This window comes from Mus caroli, chromosome 12, assembly GCF_900094665.2.
Source record: "Mus caroli chromosome 12, CAROLI_EIJ_v1.1, whole genome shotgun sequence".
Classification (NCBI taxonomy): Eukaryota; Metazoa; Chordata; class Mammalia; order Rodentia; family Muridae; genus Mus; species Mus caroli.
Window position 1 is genome coordinate 4596101 of NC_034581.1, and position 14564 is coordinate 4610664.

Consider the following 14564-nt stretch of genomic DNA (forward strand, 5'->3'; position numbering starts at 1 on the left):
ACAGAGGTAATCCTTACTTCTCAGAGAACTTAACATAGGTCTACTAGATAGTAGAGGAAAAAATAAACCAGATTCACTAGTGACCTAATATCCTGGAGAAAAGCAACCTTCCTAAAGGGCTTCTAATAGCCAACAATTCAAAAGGACAAGAGAAGAAAACAAGGGCAAATGGAAGTCAGAGAGGAGACGAAGTGTGCACTCTTTCTCTTGTGTTAACTTGTGACACTTAGACTCTACCAGTATGCAGTCCCAAGGTTATTCATTGATTGGGGGAAAATAAGCTGAGGTCTACATGCCACTAAGGTAGGATGATCCTGAAAAGGCACTGAAGTCTGGGAATACCTAACCCTGGCAGGCCCAGCCACAAATAGAAAAGTCTTTGCCCGTGAGAGATAACTTTGCTTCTGTTTTGACCTCCAGATTTAAAGGATTCTAAAAATCATAAAGTTCATGAGCAAAATGTTCAACGTGCTCTCAGTGTTGTAGTTTGAATTTGAAGTGCACTCCAAAGTGGTGGGTGTGTCAAATATTATTATAATATGAATATTATGGCTTGGTCCTCAACTGGTAGGTCTAGTCGATGGATACCCCATTCTTTGAGCAGCATGCCACCTTTACTTAATATTTTAAAAAAGACCCAGCAGAACTCCTTTGACAAATGTAAATATTGCGCATAGTTTTAGCCAACCCAAGCCCAAGAATATTGTATAAACAGGTTCTTGAAACACTAGATCATTTTTATTCCTGCAGACAATCCAAGTGCTCTTACAGACTTGTTTCATGCCACTGAAGAAAAATAATTTAAGCCTGACTTACCCCTGGCTCTCACCTAAAGCCAGTAACACCCCAAAATAGATTGCTGAAGAATTACACTCCGACCCTAAGAAGTCAGACAAAATCTTCACAGTGGACAGACATACTGTTGCATATACTTTATCTGAAGAAAAAGTTATTTAAGTTGAATACATGAGGATTCATGGGCAATAGCTAATGGTTTCCAGGGGGCAGCAAGGATCCATAGGAGACAGTCTGAGAGATATATTACACAGGGCTGTGAAAAAGTGGTTTGCAGATGAATTCTCAAAAAAATGACACTCAACAAAGACTTACCCTGTAAAATAAATTCTTAATTGTGTAAAAGCAAAATCTGTCCTGCAGGTGTCAATCATTCCTCTATACCTGCCTCTCCAAAATTTGTTCAATGAGATCATGAAGAAAAATCCTGTGTAGTGGTCAAAGCCACACCTTCCTGCATCTACTGACCAACTAAAATTTGGAGAACACTCATGAAAAAAATATACACTAGGAATTTAAAGGCAAATTAATTATTTTATACAATAAACAGCTGGGTCATTTCAAAACATAATTTAAGACATTCTAGAACCAATGTTCTCTCCCTGAAAGAGTTCCAAGGAACATCACTCATTATGCTGTTGAAAGTGTGTTGTGTTAACACAGTTCAGACATCCTGAACCTCAAGTAATCATGTGGAATTTGACAAACTTGGTTTTCCTTCTAATCAAACACTAAATCTATAAAATGAAAGGTTTAATTAAATTAGGTCTTTTCAAATTAATTTTTTAGCAAAAAGTCATTTAAAGATTAAAATAGAAAGAAATCTATAAAATGGATTCATTGATATTCTAATAATCTCAAGTTTATAAAATTTAATTGTAAAATCATCAGATGTGGGGCCTAGCAAACACAGAAGTGGATGCTCACAGTCAGCTATTGGATGGATCACAGGGCCCCCAATGGAGGAGCTAGAGAAAGTACCCAAGGAGCTGGCGGGAATCTGCAACCCTATAGGTGGAACAACATGATGAACTAACCAGTACCCCCCAGAGCTCGTGTCTCTAGCTGCATATGTATCAGAAGATAGCCTAGTCAGCCATCAGTGGAAAGAGAGGCCCATTGGTTGTGCAAACTTTATATGCCCCAGTACAGGGGAATGCCAGGGCCAAGAAGTGGGAGTTGGTGGGTAGGGGAGTGGGTGGGGGAGTGGGTGGGGGACTTTTGGGATAGTATTAGAAATGTAAATGAAATAAATACCTAATTAAAAAAATCATCAAATGAGAATATAATCATTCTAATGAACACAAATTCTCATAATGTGTGAATTTCATTATTGTATCCCATAGCACAATACTGAAAACATGAAGTTTATGCATCTCTAATTGCCCATCTCCTTCTACAATTGTGTGACAATCAATACAGGAAGACACAAATAGAACATATGAGGGAGTCGATGTCAGCCACTCCATGAAGTCATCAGATGGACTACTTTAAAGTAGTCCATCTGGCTAGTTAACTACTAGCCAGGCTTGGTGGCGCACGCCTTTAGTCCCAGCACTTAGGAGGCAGAGGCAGGCAGATTTCTGAGTTCGAGGCCAACCTGGTCTACAAAGTGAGTTCCAGGACAGCCAGGGCTACACAGAGAAACCCTGTCTTGAAAAAAAAAAAAAAAAGAAAGAAAGAAAGAAAGAAAAGAAAGTTAACTACATCTGTGTTTTTAATTAAATTCAAATTCACAATATTTTAATGGTAAGTATTCAAAACATCATAATTATTGAAATTAAAGCATAGACATATATACATGTCTCAATTCTAACCTATCACACAGCAAGCATTTATTGGGTTGTATGCCTAGAACCCCTGGGGTCTATCGTACTGAAGATTATAAGTTAAGCCTATTCCCATTTTGCATTTCATGGACTTAATTTAAAAGCTTAAAGGAACAAAGTGGTTCAGTACAATAATTTAACTGATTTTTACAATAAATTTTTCACTGTTCAGGCCTCCAAACTGAAGGTCAAGAGGTTCAAAGCATCAGCCCAAGCTTTCTGATGTTTGCCCCCACAATATCACCACCCCCAGTTTTGGTGCTATGTTACATGAACCACATACATAGTGCTGCTACAAGAAGAATCTCTATTAAAAAGCATATTATCAAGCCCCAGAATACAATACTTCAGAAACTTCTTTTTAAAAAGCAGAAATAAATTCCCGGTAGAAAATAAGTAATATTTTTTTTTAAGATTTATTTATTTATTATATGTAAGTACACTGTAGCTGTCTTCAGACACTCCAGAAGAGGGCGCCAGATCTCGTTACGGATGGTTGTGAGCCACCATGTGGTTGCTGGGATTTGAACTCTGGACCTTCGGAAGAGCAGTCGGGTGCTCTTACCCACTGAGCCATCTCACCAGCCCAAGTAATATTTTTAAAACAACATAAAAGGGAGAAATGTGAGGATGTTTTTCTAATTTTTATTAAAGAAGTCTTTCAAGAGACAAAACTCAGAGGTCAAAAAGATGTATGCTTTTAAAATTATAGCAAAATGAAGCTATTTTAAAAATGCTAAAAATCAATTTAATATACTAGTCAAAAGATTTTCTTAAGTCTTTTCAGTTACTCTTGATTCTGCTCTGTTGCACCTCATGATTTAGGAATCGGTCCCACTTGTCTGAGTTGCTGTAACACAGATCTAATCAAAAGCCCCTTCCCTCTGCAATACTAGATTCCTACCGAGCCTTACTTCATGTGTCCTTAATTCTGCATTGCCTTGACCTGTAACAGTGCCAGGACCCCTCAAAGATGCACAAGCATGTATTAACCATCCAGCTGAAAGCTACATGGGGACCTCAGGTTTCACTGAGGGAGAAAAGGAGATCTCAAAAAGCTGTGTGACCCTATGGTCCAACCTGTACCAACACCTCACTGCCCAGATCTGGACATTGTGTTTTGTTCTTAACCTTCTTTCCTACTGTGACCAATTGCTTCTGACTCTGCCACCGTTACAACTTCTTGGCCATTTCATGAGCATCCTTGCCTATGGGTGCCTTCAGAACACAGCTCATCCACCCATCTCTCTCCCAGCTTTGGACAGAGTAGTTCCTGCCAAATGAGGATTTCTTCCTGGACTGAGACCATTCTAACCAAGAATGCTTTCTCTGTAAAAAAGTCCTTTCTAATCTCTTCTCCTTCCTCCACCCCCTCTGCCACCTGTGTATGTCTGACTGACTCTCTGTCTCCAACTCTGTCTGCCTCTGTTGTCTCTGTCTCCTCTCTGTGTGAGTGTGTCGCTCTGTCTCTCTGTGTGTGTGTCTCTCTCTCCCTCTCATTATATTAATCTAGTTGTTTGTAAAGTCATAAAGTCTTTTTGTTGCAGATTCTCTGAACACTCTAAAAACAAAGTATCAAGGCCATCAGATTGCTTTGCATATGAGGCTGACACCTACCAACACTTAGAATAGAACTATAGTTTTGAAATATCAAGCAATAAATTTGAAAGTCACAATAAATTCAGTAAATTTTAACAAATATTTTCAAGACAGGTGATTTTTTTCAAAATGGGGAAAAGTGTCATAGCTCACAGCTTTGTACAAACACACTTAATGTTTGGTGCTTAATTAAAATAGCTGCTCTCTCAAACTGGCTTCTATATTCAGTGACTTGCAATAAATTTACTAGGTATATGAAAAAGATCTGTCTACAGATATATGTAGTTGGAGAAGCGAGGGGATGGAATCTTCTTTGACAAGCACAAAATCTTACTAAGTAGTCGCTTCTAAGCCATTACTTACAATATGCAAGAGAAAAAGATGGAGGAACCTCTGTACTGTGCTAATCAGCAATCCACTGTTCTGTCCTGAGATTGAGCTTTCAGCTGTGAATTAGTTCATAAGACTCTGTATTAATCTGTGTGAAAATATTGGTCTGTCTACTTATACAGAACTAACATATCCAACAGCCCCATGATCAAACTAATTAATATAGCCAGCAATCTCATCAGAAAAATCATCAACTCATAACACGACATTAATTTTCTACTTCTCTAATTTTTGCCTTAGAACTTGAGTTTTATCGCTGACAGATGCTGCCTGTTATTTTCCTTGAAGTGACAAGCTTGCTTCACCCAGCCAAGTACCCAAAGGTAAATAATGATACCTTGTCAAGATTTTTTAATGCAAAATACATGAAGGGAAAAGCCAATTCTGTTTGTGACTCAGATTTAAACCAAGTGCTCTTCTTCAGACCAGACATAGGCCTTTATAAATACTTTTCATCTCATCACATATATAAATGTATATGAATATGAGAGATAGAAAGGATATACATATAAATATATAAAATCTCATGTGATGAATGAAAGATATTTATAAAGGCCTTTATACCAATATATATGTATATCAGCACTTGGGAAGCAGAGGCAGGCGGGTTTCTGAGTTCGAGGTCAGCCTGGTCTACAAAGTGAGTTCCAGGATAGCCAGGGTTACACAGAGAAACCCTGTCTCAGAAAAAAAAAAAAAGGAATATATCTGTATATAATTTACTGAATTTATTGTTATTTTTAAATTAATTAGAAAATATTTCAAAACCATAGTTCTATTGTAATTTTTGGTAAGGATTAACCCCATATGCAAGAGCAATGTGAAGGCCTTAACAATTGTTTTTGGAGTGTTCAGAGAACCCAAGACCAAAAGTTTGAGAACTAGATTATTATAGCCAGAAACAGAAACAGAAAGAGAGAGAGAGGGGGGATATATACGTACATATGTGTGTGTATGTATGTATGTATCTTCAAAGGTCAATCTGTAGTACCATCACTAATGCTCAATAAAGGGCAATATAATTAAATATAATTGACACCATTTACCACGAGTGTTTGGTGGTGAGGAATACAGTAGTTATCCACAGAGCTTGGTGCCCCTTCCTCAGTCAACATAAAGCACAAAAATAAAGCAATGACATTTTCAATAAACGGCCCTGGAAAATGGCATATACTTATGAAGAAGAGATAAAGCAGGAGATGGAGAGATGGCCTGGCAGTTGAAGAGCACCTCCTCTTCCAGAGGATTTGAGTTCAGTTCCCAGAGTCCATCCTGGGCACTCATCTGCTTCTAGTTCACTGGAATCATCTCAAGGGGATCTGACGCCCTCTTCTGGCCTTCGTGTGAATACACACTCACATGCAAATACCTTCACACATATATGCACACATACATAATTTAAATTGAAAAAATAAAATAAGACAAATCTTTAAGAATGAAGTTGGACTCCTAGCTCATACAACTTTTAAAGACTACTTTAAAAAAAAACTGCGTACAAGTCTTAAATTTAAAGAAAAAAAATCTAAGGATAAATGTTCATAACTTAAATAATTAAGTCACGGCTTGGTTTCTTAAACATAACTCTGAAAGTCTTAATAACAAGGAAAAACAGATCATTTAGAAGATTATAAATGAAAAGTTTGTTCACTAGAGGAAACTATAAGAAGGTTTTTAAACTACTTAAAATAGGAGACAATGTCTGCAAGTATCTGATAAGGAACTTGATGCACAATATAAATAAACATCTCCTAAGCTAAACAATGAAAAAACACATGAGGTAATTAAAAAATGGACAAATTTAATTAGACATGAGTTCAAAACATATGGAAAGTTGTTAGATAGCATTAGTAACCAAGGAAACACGAGTTAAAGGTGTGGTGAGCTGCCGTAGAAGAGCCACTAGGATGGTGAGAGCCAAATAGTTTGAGAACAAACTCGTGTGGATGTAGGGCAACTAGAAGCCTCCTATATTGCTGACGGAACTGCAAATGGACACAATTTGGAAAACCAATTAGCAGGCCTTCAAACACTTAAACAGCAATTTTACATCAAAATGCATCACCAAAAAAAAAAAAAAAAATCACATATCCATACAAAACCATGTCCACAAATGTTCACAGGAACATTATATGATATCTGAAAGTAAAAGCTACCCTGAAACCTATTGTGTTGAGTAGATTAGTGCAATGATTTTGTCCTTGCAGTGGAATATGATTCAGCTTTGAAAAATGATGAAACCTACACAAAGGATGATGTCACAGAAGAGCAACAAAAACTACACAAAAGTTCCCAGCTGTTGAGCTGTGGCGATAACTGACCAGTTCAGGGCTCTGGTTGATCTTGCAAAGCAACTGGGTTTAGTTGCCAGCACCAGCGATCTGCAACTCTAGTTCCAGAAATCCAATGATATCTTCTAGCTTCCACAGGCAGCAGGCATGAATTTAAACATGCCTGCACGTAAAACGTCCATACATGTCATTAATTAATTAGTTTCTTTGTGCTTATTATATTTACAGTACTGTTACTCTAAATAAAGTCACATTTATGGGTACCAGAGCTAAAACACAGATAGATTTTTTTTAACTTTTTAAAAATTACTTTTATTTTTTTCACAGTCCAGTTATGAATCCCACTCCAGATCCACCCTCCCCCAGTCCCTCATCCCATCCTCCTCTCCATGTCTCCAAAAGGATGCCCCCACCTCCACCCCCACTCTCTCAACCCCCATTCCCTGTCCCCAAGTCCCAACCCCAGCCAGGCCTCCCCATTCCCTAGGGCTTCAAGTTTCTCAAGGGTTAGGTGCAGCTTCTCTCACTGAGGCTAGACCAGGCAGTCCTCTGCTGTATATGTGTCTGGAGAGGGGCGTGGGGGGAGGGGCCTTGAACCAGCTCATGCATGCTGCCTGGTTGGTGGCTCAGTGTCTGAGAAATCTCAGAGGTCAGGTTTAGTTGCGACGACTGCTGGTCTTCCTATGAGGTCACCCTCCTCCTCAGCTTCTTCCAGACTTTCTCTAATTCTACTACAAGGGTCCCTGACTTCAGTAGCAGTGCAAAGACAAAAATTGATAGCACTAAGTGCCCTCTTCGTAAAGAAATTGGAGAGATTCTACACTAGAAATATAACAGCACACCTGAAAGCCCTAGAGCACAAAGAAACAAACACACCCAAGAGGATGGCAGGAAATAGTCAAACTCAGGGTTGAAATCAACCAAATAGAAACAAAGAGAACAATACTTACACAGATATATCTTTTCAAGGGAGACAATTTGACTTAGAAGACTGCTCTATCAAAACTTATATGGGAAGTTGAGCCTTACACCACTGTTTGTAAGATCTGGGAACTTGGCAACTAACTTTCCCTCCTTTGGTAATTAAACAATTGTATAAAACACACTGTACAGTAGTGAAGCATAATAGACTGAGACTGCATGCTTAGGTCATATCACAAGCACAGGAAGAATCGGTCCAAGATTAGATCTACTGCATGATGTCATATAAATCATGAGTATTCCGATGTTGCGCTACCAGCTGCAAGAAAAACATAACCAGACATGAAAACAGTTCAGAGAGATAACAAATTAAGCAAAAGGGCAGCAGTGGCTCTGGATGATGGGGACGGGGCTACACTGTTTTATTTTACATGTTTGATATGGTTCCAAGTTTTTAAAAAGAAAGCATACCCATTAATTTTCCCATGGGTTATTTTGAACACAAGTTATTGGGTTTTTTTTCTTTCAGAATTCTCTACTTCCTATTTTTTCTATAAACAACCATATATTTCTTCTCTACCAATCAAAACCCAACCTAAAATGAAACTGTTTTCAGAATATGAAACTAGAGAACCTTAGGAAAATCTCCACAACACTTCCAAGGAAGATGGGTAATCGTGTGCAAGACAAACTAAATCTATAAAGGAAATGGTGAGTGTGCATACTCCTATGAGAAGGAGAAGACTCACAGGAACAAGTGACAGGCTATTTTAAAGCCTTTTATCATGCCAGAAAACCTAAAGTACTCCAATATCTGAGAAATATAAATTTTAAATGTTATTATGTCTCCTTCATCTATTGTGTATCAAAATGGTAAGTGGATGACTGCATCCAGATTAAGTAAGGATTTAGAAAGAAAAAATCTTGGGGTCCAGGTACGATAATAACATGCTACTTTTCATGTAAACTTAAAATATCTATTTAATATTAAAATACAACTTTTGATTCAAACGCATCACATTTTACTGCTATAAGGATGCTAGCTGAGAATCCTCACCGTAACACTCTTCACTGAGGAAAAAGCTACCAACATAGTCAACGGGAATCAGAGACGGCCTCATCAATAGAGGCAGACATGCATTGCTGCTAAGATATCAAATTTATCATGGCCAAATTCATTGATAGAACTGATATAAACTTAACCAATTCTCTAGTATCCTTTTTACCAAAATTGGAATGTTCTATATCTTACATAGAAGCTCATTCATGGTTTAAACATTTCAATAAAATTCTTCAAAATGAGCAAATTTGGGGAATTTGTATTACTGGTTCTTCAAATAGATCTCTACTTGAAGTGATAAGTGGTACAGACAAGGAAAAATTCATATAAACAAATGATAAAACCCAGAAATAATAGCTACATATGTATGGTCAATAAAGGAGGAAGCGATTTCTAACAGTCAAACTGAGCAATTACAACTGATGCCATAGAGATTGGGGATTTGCCTTGGTGGTAGAGCACTTGCCTAGCAAGTACAAAGCCCTGGGTTAGACCCTCAATTCAAAAAAATAAAAATCATAAGTGTAAATTATTTTTTAAAAGATGCTAAAACAACTGGATAGCCATATGCAAAGGAAAAAACTCCTTTCCTATCAGAAGTAGAACTCAAGGAAGCCAGTGAAAATAAAGCAGCAGATCTCCAAACAACTGAGTGACTGATGAGCATAAAATAATACTTAAAAGGTCTATTTTAATATAAAAAAAGCTTTAATGTAAAAGTTTGCCCAACTGGAGCAGCCCTGGTGTTGGGGCAGTAGGCTGTGCACAGACTGCCTGGTCTCCAGTTGAGCATAGGTCTTGAAACCCTGAAGCCCAGGTGGGCAGAGATTTCCACTTGCATGGGACAGCAGGAGTTCGGCCACACCTCCTGGGCACCTGGCTCCCTTCTCATAGCTATAGCCTCCCACAGCCCCACCCCCACCCCCTGCAGAGAGGTATGCAGCATCTACCTTGTAATAGCTGCACCAAGCCCTCCCAATGCAAATAAGGTTTCCCCAAACTCTCAAGCCAAGCCAATGAGAAGTACCTGCTATCAAACCCTCAATCATCCCCAAAATTGTATATAAATCGCATCCCGGGAATAAAGGTCCTCAGAGCCTTTGTCCTAAGAGCTGTAACACTTGGGGAGAGAACAGCTCTCCCAAAGTGCTCCTGAGGCCCTGCTGCACTCCTCACTGGCTAGTAGGCTTCTGTCAGCCCAGCCCGACCAGACTCAGTGCAGGGTGGCACCAACATGGCAGAGACTGGCACAGCAGAAGCAGGAAAGCAACTTCCCCTCCCTGCCTGCATTTGCTTCCCTTCACTGGAACCCTTGCACCAGGCCTGGCCAGAGATCTCAGTGGAAAACCTCTGGTACCCATGCCCATATCTGGCCTTCTTAGGTCTTGAACTCCGGGGACCCAATGGGTGGTGATTTCCACCTACGTGGGACAGAAGGTGTTCATCATGTCTCCTGGACCCCTGGCTCCTGTCGAAGTTACTGCCCCCACAGTCCCTGCAGGAGAGGTGTATGACAGCCATGCCCAAGCTTCTGGCTTTCTGGCTAGACTCCACCCCCACGGTTACCTGACTAGGCATGCTCCCCCCACAGTTACCTGATAGCCCAGCCCACTATAAAAGGGACTGCTTGGCCCCTCTTCTTTCTCTCTAAGCTCTTACCTTTCTCTTACCTTTCTTACTCTCATCTCAAGCTGGCTCTCTCTCTCTCTCTCTCTCTCTCTCTCTCTCTCTCTCTCTCTCTCTCTCCCTCTTCCTCCCTCTCTCCAAGTGGCCATGGCCAGCCTCTCTTTCTATCTTCTCTCTTTCTCCCTGCCTTTCTACAATAAAGCTTTAAAACCATAGACTTTCTCTGCTCATCAAGGCCCACCGTGCTTGAAAGATGGGATAGGCTTTCCCCTGCCTGAAGGCCTTCCTTCGCTCCAGCTACAGACAGGACCTAAGTCCCTCGCCCACGTGGGAACCACCCAGCACCCTATCCCCCTGCCCTCTCCTCCCTTCAGCCCCGGGGCTGACCGAGCTGCCCCAGGGGCCCCCATTTTGTTCTCAGCTCTTCTGCGGTGTCCAGAGGTGTCTGGGATGCTGGAGGCTAAGAACCTGGTACCCAGGACTGCCCCTTGTCCACCCTGCCCCCCCCCCCCCCCCCCCCCCCCCCCCCCCCTGTCAAGCTGGGATTCCCAGCTTCCCACAGCCAGACACCTACCTAGGGCTTCATGGAAAGCATAGGGCAGTCCTTCCAAGTCCGACCACCCAGAGCACCAGAACTCTGGCGGGATGCAGGGTTTTTCCCACTCCCTTTATTCCCCCACACCCACTGCCCCGCACCTGGTGATATAAAAGGATGACTGGATAATGAAGGTCAATACTAATGCTCGGATGAGAAGAGCATCTCATAAAGCATTTAAGGGATCAATATTTGCTGGGCTGGATATCATTCTCCTAAGATGGTTGCAAATATCGCTGGACACAAGTACAAAGACATATATCTACTGATGATTTTTTTAAAGAAATATTATGTTACCAGAATTAATGAAAGAAAGCAAAATAGACTGGAAGCAAATTAAGAGCTATACAAGAAAACCAAAAGTAGGCAGAAAGGGCCTACACTGAAGTCTAGGGGAAAGAAGAATGGATGCTTGCTGGAATTTGAGGGTGACTTCGAAGACCAGACCTGCATAGAAGTTATATAGACCCTTTGCTTTACCAGAGGAGCCTTCAATGGGATGGCTCTAGGTAATTTTTTAAAAGAGCCAAAGAAGCTCCAAGCAAAGCCAGAAACACAAACTACAGTAACACAGTTACAGTTAAGAAACAAAGAAGGAACCTAAAAAGAAAAGGATAGGTTAAAAATGAAGCATTGAAAAGATGCGTGGGATCAACTCAAATCCCTAAGCAAATGAAAATCAAAAGGTCTAGAATTCAAGGGAAATGGAAGAGACATAAAGGTGCCCATCCTGCCTGCTCGAGTGTCATTGAGACAAACAAGTATTTGTTATAAGGATGCCATCTACAACTGGGACGGTGAGAGGAGCAAGCACAGGACCCACAGGCAAGAAAGGACCCACATCAGAACAGCAGGAAACAGAAACACAGTAGGTCTTCATCTTAGGGTTTCCTCTGCATTTTGTTTTTACTAAGTAGGGCCACTTCAACATCTCCTTGAACGAAGAAAAGGTTTTATTTTATTCTTTATGTTGTTTTCCAAAGGACAAAATATTATTAATGTATGTTTCTGTCCCTGTTCAGATGATGCAAATATGAAAAGGAAGATTCTTCATAATTGCCTTAAAATATGAAAATTTATCAGCACAAACTTATTAAATATGTACTGTATAATAATTAAAAAGGAAATATAAATAGCCATTTTCAATATCTTTAGTTATGGAATAAATGCAAATCAAAAGTACATTTCAACTCAACCCCAACCCAGTCAGCATGGCAATTATCAGGAAACACTGAATAAATGATACCATGGCGCTCAGAGATCGGCACTGGAAATTCATGCACACTATTCTGAAAAAGGTAATTATTATAGCTACCATGGACATTATACCACAGCTTCTTAACTGAAAGGCTACACGTGACCTGCTGCACTGCCCCTGGGATGTGTCTACATGAAGGAATCTAAGACAATATTCCACATGGATATTTGCACATTTGCAGTTATTGCTCCATTATTCACAACAACCAAGATGTGGAATCAGCCTACAGTTCCATCAACACACAAATGGGTAAGGAAAGTGTGGCATGCATACATACATAATGGAGTTTTATTCAGTCATAAAGAAAATGAAATTGTGTTATATGGAGGGAAATGGATAGAACTGAAAATTATTATGTTAAGTGAAATATGCCAGACACAGAAAATTATTGCATATTTTCTCTCATATATACTATTTAAGTCCAAAAACAACAAGAAAGCAGGAAGGGGCTGTTTAGTGAAAGAAAACAGACCAATGATAAGGTAAAGAGAGGCGAAAGTGATGGATGGGCAATTATGTCCAATATATGTGATATTCATGAAGGAAAATATCACAATTAAATTCACCATTTTCTATAATTAATATGGGATAATAAGAAACTAAAAAGGAATTAAAGATAATACAGCCATTAAAATAAGAAATGAAAATGAATTTTCAATGAGCAAGACTACACAAGAAAAATAAATAATAGAATAGAATGGACAAAATTTTAGCTGTCATTATATTACAAAAGATATACAAGGCTAGATTTGTACAGTGTGTGCCTAGCATGCATAAAGCACTGGGTTCAAGGCCCCTTACAGCATAAAGCAGACATGGTGGTGCATATCTGTAATCCTAGCTTTTAGGAGTTTAAGATGAAGGAATCTAAAGAAAAGGTATAAGGGCATCTTTGGCCCATAGCAAACTCAAATCCTGCCTGTGATACAGAAAAGCCTGCCTTAAAAGAGAAGCATGCATGCACACACGCACACACACACACACACATGTATGTGTATGTATGTACATATGTGTGTATGTATATATGTGTATGTATTCATGTGTATGTATATATACATATATGTGTCTTGTGTATTTTGTATGTGTGTATATATGTATTAATTCGTGTATATATATATATGTATGTGTATATATAATATAATATATATACACCAAAAACTGATGCATAAAAAAGATGTTCACTGTTCATTCCTATAGAAAAATTATTAAAATACCACCACAATAATATTCCACACCCTATAGAATGGTTGCATTAAAGGGTAGCCAGGCAAGCACAGGTAATGGTATGGAATAATAACTGGAACCCGCATTGACTGTGCATGGTCACAAAATGCTGAGTCCATTTGAAGCTCGATGGCTTTATTTTTAAAAGTTAACTATGTATGTTCCTTTGCCTCAGCCAATTCACTCCTACATATGAAAACGAAATCACAGGAATAAACACATGTAAAGACACTGTGGGCAGTAGATTTGTAAAAGCCACAAATGAGGTAAATACAAATGTCAAAAGTGAGAATAATACAAATGTCATTGGAAACAGAGAAGATGCACACAGCAGAGGCATAGTTACCATTCTTCGCTACACAACACTGGAAAAGCAACGTTATATAGACCACAGCATGGACGAGTCAGAGAAATGTGCCGAATGAAATCAGCAGGACGAAAACATACAGGAGCATATAAAAGCCAAATAGAGAGAGAGAGAGAGAGAGAGAGAGAGAGAGATGATAGAAATGCAGACTGCCCTGAGAGAAAGCTCCCAGTGGCTGCCGAGCAGAAAGGCATGCACAATGGTGTCTCATCAAAGGAAACCTGGTTTAGGGGGTATGTTTATTATTCTGTTGATTACAGCGTTTTTATGTATGTGCACATGGTTTCGAGTGTCATCAAATTTTATACCTCGCAGTTTCCTGTGGTTCAGTTACACTCTAGAAAGGCTGTAAAGCCCGGGCACTTGAGACAGTAAGCACCGCCTGAACGTTTATTAACGATGGGCTGGCGGAAAGACAACAGTCTGTTTTGTTCTAATCGCTAAATATATATAGTGAACACGTTTTTACTGACTGATGGAAAGACTTTAGATTCCTCATTCTGTTTGGGAAAAAGTTGCCATGTCCTCGTATAGAGAACAGTAAAATATAATCCTAGACAGGAATGCCTGTTTGAATGCAAAGAGAGAAGGGCGCACAGGGTACCATTAACA

The 14564-nt window shown here is 39.5% G+C and overlaps 1 protein-coding gene across 1 annotated transcript in view; it reads right to left on the reverse strand.

The window, feature by feature from the left end:
• Positions 1-14564, reverse strand: part of Tdrd15 (tudor domain containing 15) — a 79455-nt gene that overhangs the window by 17155 nt on the left and 47736 nt on the right. The gene's annotated exons all lie outside the window — the stretch shown is intronic.